Source organism: Tachysurus fulvidraco, chromosome 12 (genome assembly GCF_022655615.1).
Source record: "Tachysurus fulvidraco isolate hzauxx_2018 chromosome 12, HZAU_PFXX_2.0, whole genome shotgun sequence".
In the NCBI taxonomy this organism is placed as follows: domain Eukaryota; kingdom Metazoa; phylum Chordata; class Actinopteri; order Siluriformes; family Bagridae; genus Tachysurus; species Tachysurus fulvidraco.
Window position 1 is genome coordinate 22311761 of NC_062529.1, and position 10954 is coordinate 22322714.

Sequence of the window (10954 nt, forward strand, 5' to 3'; positions counted from 1 at the left end):
TATCCAGTGTATTGTCATTTTTAGCATTTGCTTTTATTTGGATTATTATTTTACAATATTTTTAGCTTCTTTTTAATTTAATTATTAATATATATATAAAAAAAGAAACCTAATTTATTGACTCATTTAATTAAATATCCCCCTTTTATGGTCTAACAAGACCATTTAGGTAGGATCAGAATCTTTAAATTAAAGCTTTTTCTTCACCAGTACATTGTGGATAGGAGGATCTTCGAGAGGATCTTCGAGTGTTTCTGATAATTTTTTTCTAATTTGTCTCTCCCAAGGGAAACCTAATGACCCACCTATATATTTAAACGCGACCCCCAACTCCTAACCCCAACCCATACTTAACCTCAACCCAACCCCAAGGTCCCTAACCACAACTGAACCCTACCTACCCCATTGGTCCAAACCTGAACAACCTCCCAAATTACCCCCCAAATTGCTAGACATATATACATTAAATTCACATTTTATTATACATACACATAGATCCTCCTCTTTATAATGCCAGCCATGGTAGTCTGGCGGTCAAGGTGCTGGTCTACTAACCAGAAGGTAGGGGAATCTGTTCCTGAGTCTGTCAGGGTGCCTTCAAGTGTAGATGATCCTTTTTTATTTACATATTTATAAAAAAAATTTTTTTACTGTTCTTTGTATAATTAACATTTTTTTTAAATATTTTTTTTATTAATACATAGAGAGAGCGACTGGGACTGGATTCTGTGCCTGGGAAATTTCCTCTAACCTAACTCTAGAAAATATTAAGAAAATATTAAGAATAATATTTTCTACGATTTACACAATAAAAATATCACAAAATATTATATAAAAAATATATTATGACATTCTACTAGACCTCTAAAAAAATTGCAGAGGTATTCAGGGACAAGCTTTACAGTAAGGTGGTTTAGATCCTACGTATCTGATCAATACTGTTTTGTACATTTAAATAAAGAATCCTCCAGTTTTTTGCCAGTTAATTATGGGGTCCCTCAAGGATCAATTTTACTGTATATGTATGCGTCCCTTGGGAAACATCATTAGAAGGCATCGGGTTAGTTTCCATTGTTATGCTGATGATATTATATATTTCATCAAAAAGAGATTTAGAAATATCTAAATGGTCTTGGTTAACAGAATGCATTAAAGATATAAAAGATTGGATGACCTGTAATTGTCTGTTGTTAAGTTCTGATAAGAGAAAATTACTACTTATCGGCCCAAATACCATTACACAGAAGCTTTCACAAATCAACTTCTATGTAGAACAGGGGTGTCAAACTCAAATTCACAGTGGGCCAAAATATAAAACTGAGATAAAGTCACGGACCAAACTGAATATTTACTGAAAAATTAACTGCAACTGATATGTAATGTTCAACCTTTTTCATATGGAAACAAACTTTAGTTTTGCTTAAATGCAGGATTTGGAACAACCAGATCTTGATATTACAAACACATAAGAAATTGAATTTGAAATAAAAAACACATCAGTGGTGCTCATTTCTTATTTAAATAAATAAAATAAATTATGCCTCTCACTGTATCATTTTAAGTTCCTTGTTGAAGTGGATCTTTTTCAAAACCAACAACAAAACAAACAAAAATAATTAATTCATTTAATGAAAACCCAACTTTTTGACTATTAACAGTTCATGCCTTGGAGTAGAAAAAGTGCATAAAGAAAACATGTATTCAAACTCAGTTTTCTACATTCTGATTTACTCTGCACATTGATCTGCACATTGATCTGCACATTGATCACATTGATTCTTGCCTTTTATCTGGGCACACGATGTCGCAAACTTTGACCATACACTTTTTGACAAACTCCCTCATTAAAGGGCCGAGCAGATTTTGCAATCTCTGCTGCCACAATAACACTAGCCTTTACAGCAGTTTCACTTTTTATTTTGCTTTCATGAACATAGTCTGCCGGGAAACCAGACTTTTTTTCATCTCCTCCGAGTTCTGGAGCTTCTGCTTTACATCCAGGTCCTTATATTCCTCATAATGTTTCGTTTTATATTGTCTTATGTTATATTTTTTTGTTACAGACACGTTAGCTCCGTTAGCACTCAAGACAAACAGGTCTGTCCTTTATATTAGTGAACAGATAATCTGCCTCCCTCCTGTCTTGAAAGCTCCTATTGTCCATCTTTCGTTTGGCCATTTTTGTGGAGGGTGAATTAACTTGCCCGATGTGACTCTAACATGGTTGTTAATGACTGTCAACAGAGAATGAGGGGCACTTGCTGTTTATGACTACGCGTCAATACAGTGGCAAGGCATTCTGGGATTTGTAGTATTAGCGGAGCATGCGGCTAGCCAGCTGTAATGCACATTTGATATGATCTCGCGGGCCAAATAAAATTACACCGTGGGCCAAATTTGGCCCGCGGGCCATAGTTTGACACCCCTGATGTAGAAGGATGTACTGTAACTACTAGCTCGACAATGAAAGACCTTAGTGTTATATTAGACAGCAACTTGTTTTTATGGTTTGAGGTGCAGAACAACGTATCGGCAAGGAAGACCATCCCTCCCCCCAACGATTCTTTACTCTGTCTATCCATGAACGCTATTCAGAGTTAACTTATGGAAGGCTGCTGAGCCAAACATTCACTGTGCATTACTGAAGCATTCAGGCCCTAAAAAACAGACTGTGTAACAGTTTCTTTCCACAAGCCTACAACTGAACAGAACTGCACTGAGCACAATGCACACACACGCACAGTTAACCATATGGAATGCAATGACCAACATACACACTCTTATAATATACATCCATATCTACAGCACCACCATATCAAACTGTTTACATGCTATTTTGCACAATGCTTATGCTCTTTGCACATGCTGTCTTTCACATTTCAGTCGATTGCTGTTTTACACAATACTTCAGTATAGCTCATGCAACTGCTGCTATAATACTAATGTGTTCATTCCAGTATTTCTGCACACGCAATATTGATTTAGCATACTGTACACTATTTACACCGGTCGGCACTGTTTTTGTATGTTGTCTTTTGTGTATTATCTTTTGTGTAATGTCTTGTATTTTTTGTTTGCACTGTCTTTTGTCCTGCACTGTCTTTTTGTCTTTTGTCCTGCACTGTTTGCAATAGGTTGCACAGAAGCACTTTATGTGGCTAGGACTACTTAAGTGCTTAGCTCTTTTTCTATTTCACTGTGTACTGCAACAACTATATATGTTTGAAATAACAATAAAAGCTTCTTGACTTGACTTACACGTATAAAAATACAAAGACATTTTAAATATTATTAATTATTTCAATCTTTATTCAATTAAAGTTTATTTGTATAGCGTTTTTACAATTGACATTGTCTCAAAGTAACTTTACAGAACAAACATAGAACAAAAGGTTATTATAAAGAGTAATATAAGGATTAATATAATGCAAAATTCAAGATTAATATTAGATGGATTTAGTTCACAATGTGTATGTATTTATCTCCAATGAGCAAGTCTGAGTTGACTCAGGCAGCAGTAGCAAGGAAAAACTATATGGTTATATGGTAAGGAAGAAACCTCATATGGGTAACACTGGAAGGTGTGATTATAAAAACACAGTTAAACAGATGTTGTATAGATACCAAAGATCACATGGAGTTCACACCTTTTAAGTATAGCAGTGTCTAACTGTAGCGGATAGAGCTCTAGATGCCTCAGGATTCGCTGACTCGGCCTCATCTCAGTGGAGGTCCAAAATCTTCATTGCGCGGAAGACGATCGGAGCTGGTACAGTTTCTGGATGCCTCGGGATGGGTAGAAAGAGAGAAGCAGTGGAGAGGGATTAACATATCTGCTGTTCATAATATTTGCAAGTCTGATATAATAGTGCACAGTATTATGGGATGTATTATGTGTACACCTGTGTGGTAAGATGGTCAGTGCAGTGGCAAACTGGCAGCGAAAGAAATGGCAAAACTCTCGAAAAATCCAATGAAGTGTCTTTATTTATGTGAGCCACCATTCTCAGACAGGTGTGAAAGAAGCCAAAGCAAAATTTCCATTGAAAAATCAAAATTTACCAAAAAATAAACAAATAAAAAAACTATTCAAAGTACAACTCAACACTTAACAAAACACAAAAGGGAATAACTAAATTGTTGGCTACTGTTCCAACAAACACCCCTCTCCCTCTGCAGCATTTCCTTTGTCTTTTAATCATCCTGGTCCCCTCCCTTCAGATTCAAACGGGCCATTCATAACACTCCATTTGTTAGCAACACTATGTTTCTAGATCTTAACACTTTACAAGTCACACCCAAAATAAAGTCTACCTGTACTCAAAGGCATTATCATTTAACAAAATCACTGAAATCTCTACATACAATACATTTATAATCTTTGCATGCTTGATCAGATGACTCCTCCCCTTCAGGATGCTATAACACTGGCTTCCTGTTCGCGGGCCACTCCCTTTTAGGCCTTTTCCTGAATCGGCAAGACAAATATTCACATTAATACAACCATTTATTGATTTTACCTTACTTTGGATGTTACTAGCAGTCAACATGGAATGTGCACCTTTCATGTGACTGCTTCAATAGTAAAACAAACAAAATAAAGAACTTGCCAAATTCTATTGGGTCTTTATTTAACTTAAACTGTGTGTGCCACATCACATTTTCTCCCTCCCTCTCCCTCTGGTTGGTCTAAATTGGGCATACGGTATAAATAATCGGCAACAAAATTTCTCTTACCCGGACAGTGCTCAATTGTAAACACATAGGGCTGCAGAGCCAGACACCAGCGCAGTATCCTTGAATTGCCATTCTGCATGGTTTGCATCCATTTCAGGGCACGGTGATCAGTCCGTAACGTGAATTCACGTCTGAGCAAGTAATACTGCAGGGAGTCCACAGCCCACTTGATGGCAAGGCCTTCCTTCTCAATTGTTGAGTATTTCCGCTCTCTTTCAAAGAGTTTTCTGCTCAGAAATAGAACTGGTCTCTCTTCATGAGCCTCTCCTTGGACTAGCACTGCTCCCAAGCCAACATCAGAAGCATCCACCTGTACAATAAATCTCTGAGAGAAATTAGGGCTCTATAATACTGGTTCATGGCATAACAAATCTTTAAGTGCATTGAATGCATCTTCACACTCATTCGGCCAACAAAATTTAGCAGGACTCTTCTTGGTCAGATCAGTCAGAGGTGTAGCCAGTGATGCAAAGTGGGGAATAAATCTGCGATACCAGCCAATTAAACCAAGAAAAGATCTCACCTGCTTTTTAGTTTGAGGACGAGTAATGTTTTGGATAGCCTTAAGCTTTTCTACTTGGGGCCTGATTTGTCCATGCCCTAGTAAATAACCCAAGTATGTCACCTCTGTCTGAGCCCATGAACATTTTGTGGTGTTGATGGTTAGCCCCGCTTTCTGAAGACGCTGTAGAATGTCCACAAGATGCCGTAGATGTTCCTTCCAGGACCCACTGTATATAACCACATCATCAAGGTATGCAGCTGCATACTGGTCACAACCCACAAGGACACGATCCATCAATCTTTGAAAAGTGGCCGGTGCTCCATGTAATCCAAACGGCATAACCGTATACTGGTATAGCCCTGAGGGAGATCGAAAGGCAGTGTAGGGCTTGCACGAGGGACTAAGGGGCACCTGCCAATAACCTTTACACAGATCTAATGTAGTCATAAAGGGCGCCCTGCCCAGTCTCTCTATCAACTCGTCAATACGAGGCATCGGATAGGAATCAAAACATGATACACTATTTAGTTTTCTGAAGTCCGTGCAAAACCTAATCCCTCCGTCCTTTTTAGGGACCAGTAGTATGGGGCTTGACCACTCACTTTTCGATGGTTCTATAATCCCCATTTCCAACATGGTCTTAATCTCAGTCTTTGTTCTACCATCTTCTCCGGGACTCGATAGGATTTCTGTCGTATAGGGGTATTGTCCTTCAGGATGATATTGTGTGTGAGAATCTCAGTCCGACCCGGCCTTTCCTGGAACAGAGAGGGAAAAGATTGAAGTACCTCAGCTAGCTGCTGTTGTTGTTGGTTATTCAAATGTGAACAACATTCTGGGGCATCTTGTATTGACCGAACTGGATCCATATCTGGTTCATCCTCTTCCTCCGTTACGGCTCTCACCATCATCACTTGGTCTTTAACCTTCTTGAGACCTTGGAGATCATTCACATTCTCTTTAAATTCTCTCAGAAGATTAACATGTAGAACCTGTTTAGGCTGTTTTCTTTCTGGACACAATCTCATAGGTTACTGGACCCAGTTTTCTGGTTACAACATATGGACCCTGCCATTTGGCCAACAACTTGCTGGTACCTGATGGTAATAGTAATAGAACTTTCTGTCCTGGTTTGAAATCCCTTTCCCTGGCATGTGTGTCGTACCAGACCTTTTGTCTTTGCTGGGCAGCAGCTAGGTTTTTTCTAGCCAGAGTCCTAAAGTTCTCCAACTTGTCCCGCATCTGTAAGATATATGAAGCAATACTGCACTGGGCTGGTCCCTCTGCTATCCACCCTTCCTTGAGCATGTCCAGAGGGACACGGACTTGCCTGCCAAACAAAAGTTCAAAACGTGAGAAACCGGTTGAACACTGAGGGACCTCTCTATAGGCAAAAAGAAGAAACGAATCCATTTATCCCAATCTCCCCCAGACTCATCAACAAATTTCTTCAGCATGTTTTTCAACGTAGCATTAAAGCGTTCTACAAGACCATCTGTTTGAGGGTGAAATGGTGTAGTTCTGATTCCCTTAATGCCTAGATGTTTATACAACAGCTTCATCACTTTAGCCATAAAATTTGTCCCCTGATCCGTGATAATTTCGGATGGAACTCCAACCCGTGAAATCAAGTCAACCAAACATCTCACAATATGTTTAACTTCTACTGAACGCAAGGGGTAGACCTCTGGATATCGGGTAGCATAGTCACAGATCACCAATGCAAATCGGTGACCCAAACTACTCTTTACCAAAAGGACCTATTATATCCATACCTATACGATCAAATGGAGTTCCAATAATGGGCAAAGGTTGCAGATAACTTCTATCAGCTTTTCGAACAGGTGCTACCAAGTTTTACAGTATTCTTGCACATCATGGTACATTTTTGGGCAAAAAAAAACGTTGACTGACACGCTCATACGTTTTCTGTTGGCCTAAGTGTCCTGACCAAGGGATGGTATGCCCCAAATGTAAAATTATTTGATGCAATGCTTTGGGTACCACTAATCTAGGACTCTCTATGTCAGCCAGGTACAAAAGGTTGTTCTTTAAAATGTACCGGTCCCCCCCAAACTTTGGTACCGCAACTGGCTTACCATCTACTTCGCACACTTTTGCAAACAAGGGTTGTAATGCAACATCTCCTTTTTGTAACTCCCTAATATTATCAGGAACCTGCCAACGGGAATTAACCAACTCAGACCCAGAGTCAGGAAAATGTGCTAACCTCTCTTGTACCTTATCCTTCCCCCTATGTTTTTCCTGTCATCTCTGTCTTTTACTTTTTCTCTCCTTCCCCACATTAGAAAATAATTCAGCTTCCGCATTGGGAAGAGGTTGCAAGCCTTTAGCCTGGGACCTTGTAACTACTGCACACATTTTGGAAGTCACCAAATCAGTTAAACAAGGAAAATCTTCCCCCAACACCACATCAAATGGTAATTTCTCAACTACCCCCACCCTTAACAAGTATGCTTGTTCTTCTACAATAACAGAGACTTCAGCAGTCGAAGAAGTTTGTTCATCCCCATGTACACATCCCAAGCATACAGTATCACTATAGTTCAACATTTCACAGTTTACCAAGTCAGATTTCCCCAAAGTTTGTGTACTACCTGTATCAACCAAAGCCTGGGCAGGCTGACCATTTACAATTACCATTAGAAGGTGGCTATGTTTCTCGGTAGATGTTGATTCAGCAAAGCACTCATTCCTGGGAACATAACACATATTAGTCACTTTGGGTTTTTTTAGGGGACAAAGGGAAGCCTTATGCCCAGGTTGCTGACAATAAAAACAAATCAAAGTTGTATTAGAATGTTTCCCAAACACTCCCATTGTCTTATCAATGGGTTCCTCAACTTTACCCCTGCCCACAGTCACAGTACCTTTGTTGGTTCGTGGTGGATCTCGATGTGCAGCCATGTATCTCTCAGCCAACCTAGCAGCTTCCTCACCAGTTAGTGATTGGTTTTCCTTGACCCATACTCTCACATCAGGACGCAACACTCTTAGATACTGTTCCAGTATGATGGTTTCTCCCAGCTGTTCCTTGCTCTTAATTTCCAGTCGCAGCGACCTCTTGTACAAGCCCTTAATGCGGTTGTAGGTCTCTCTTACACATTCTCCAGTTGGTACCGTCAGACTCCTGAAACGCAGGCGATATGTCTCCTCAGTCACGTTGTACTTGGCCAGCACAGCAGCTTTGATGTCAGCATAAGATCCGGAACGTCGTTCATCCATACCTGCATAGGCCTCCAGAGCTTTGCCTGTTAAAGTTACCACTCGTGCTGCCCACTCATCGGTTTGCCATCCCCACGTTCTAGCAATGTGTTCGAACCGCACAAAGAAGCTCTCCACATCCTCACCTTCCACAAAATCAGGAATTCGAGGTTCATGAAAACGTCTCAAAGGTGCTACCAGTGGTACAGACATACTTGGCAGATGATCCTCTGGTTGGATTGCATGAGGTTCTGAAAACATGGCTCTTCCTCCTGGTGCTTGTGGAAGTGTTCTAGGTGTAGGTAATGGGTAGTGAGTTTGTTGACTTATCTGTTCAACTGATTCCCACCCTGCCTTGGATTTCTGGAGAATGGTAGACTTTATCCCATTCAACTCATCAAATAATAACTTTTCATTTCTTTATTGTTGCTTCATAAAGTTACTTATTTCCAAAAGAAACTCTTGATCCACAACAATACCTTCTGCTTCACCTCGGGGTGTACTCACTTTATTACTCTTGGGTCTCACCACAGGTTCAGTATCAGGATATGTCACGTTCCTCATATGAAACAAGTCTGTCACAGCCTCCTCTGCTATCACAGCCTCCAACTCCACATCACCTGCTTTAACTTCAACAGTGTCCTCCTCCTCTTCGGAGAACAGTATTGGATGAGCTCGGGTAATCCTTTGAGAACCTCCATGTCCTCTAGCAGCCATCTTGAAATTTGAGATTTCTCCCCTCTACTGTCAGTCACTCCTCAAAGACTTCACATCCCACTTCTGACACCATTTGTGGTAAGATGGTCGGTGCAGTGGCAAACTGGCAGCGAAAGAAATGGCAAAACTCTCGAAAAATCCAATGAAGTGTCTTTTTATTTATATGAGCCACCATTCTCAGACAGGTGTGAAAGAAGCCAAAGCAAAATTTCCATTGAAAAATCAAAATTTACCAAAAAATAAACAAATAAAAAAAACTATTCAAAGTACAACTCAACACTTAACAAAACACAAAAGGGAATAACTAAATTGTTGGCTACTGTTCCAACAAACACCCTTCTCCCTTTGCAGCATTTCCTTTGTCTTTTAATCACCCTGGTCCCCTCCCTTCAGATTCAAACGGGTCAATCATAACACTCCATTTGTTAGCAACACTATGTTTCTAGATCTTAACACTTTACAAGTCACACCCAAAATAAAGTCTACCTGTAATCAAAGGCATTATCATTTAACAAAATCACTGAAATCTCTACATACAATACATTTATAATCTTTGCATGCTTGATCAGATGACTCCTCCCCTTCAGGATGCTATAACACTGGCTTCCTGTTCGCGGGCCACTCCCTTTTAGGCCTTTCCTGAATCGGCAAGACAAATATTCACATTAATACAACCATTTATTGATTTTACCTTACTTTGGATGTTACTAGCAGTCAACATGGAATGTGCACCTTTCATGTGACTGCTTCAATAGTAAAACAAACAAAATAAAGAACTTGCCAAATTCTATTGGGTCTTTATTTGACTTAAACTGTGTGTGCCACATCACAACCTGGCTAAAGAGATGAGTTTTTAATCTACATTTAAACTGGGAAAGTGTGTCTGAGCCCCGAACACTATCAGGAAGACTATTGAAAAGTTTAGAAGTTTAGACTTTGATATTCTGGGAACTACCAGACGTCCTGAGTTTTGTGATCTCAGAGAGCGTGAAGGATTGTAACGTGTTAGACGACTAGTTAGATACATGGGCGCTAAACCATTAAGAGCCTTGTACGTAAGTAGCAGCAGTTTGTAATCAATTCTAAACTTAACAGGTAGCCAGTGTAGAGATGATAATATTGGGGTTATATATATATATTTTCTTGTCCTGGTAAGAACTCTGGCAGCTGCATTTTGGACTAACTGTAGCCTATTTATTAAAGATGCAAGACAAACACCTAGTAATGCATTACAATAGTCCAATCTAGAGGTCATGAATGCATGAACAAGCTTCTCAGCATCAGATACAGACAGGATGTTTCTCAGCTTGGCAATATTTCTTAGGTGGAAGAAGGCTGTTTTTGTACAGTAGTATGGGCGATATGATTTTCAAAAGACAAGTTGCTGTCTAATATAACACCCAGGTCTTTCACTGTCGAGCTACTAGTAACAGTATATCCCTCTAAATGGAAGTTGAGTTGTGAGAGTTTCTGTGTACTGGTTTTTGGACCGATAATTAGTATTTCTGTCTTATCAGAGTTTAACAGCAGAAAATTACAGCTCATCCAATCTTTTATCTCTCTAACACACTCGGTTAATTTGGACAATTCATCTATTTCATCTGGTTTTGATGAGATATATAACTATGTATCGTCAGCATAACAGTTGAAATTAATCCCTTGTCTTCTAATAATGTTCCCTAATGGAAGCATGTAAATTGAGAAGAGCAGGGGTCCAAGGACTAATCCTTGAGGGACCCCATGATTAACTGGCAATGAACTGGAGGATTC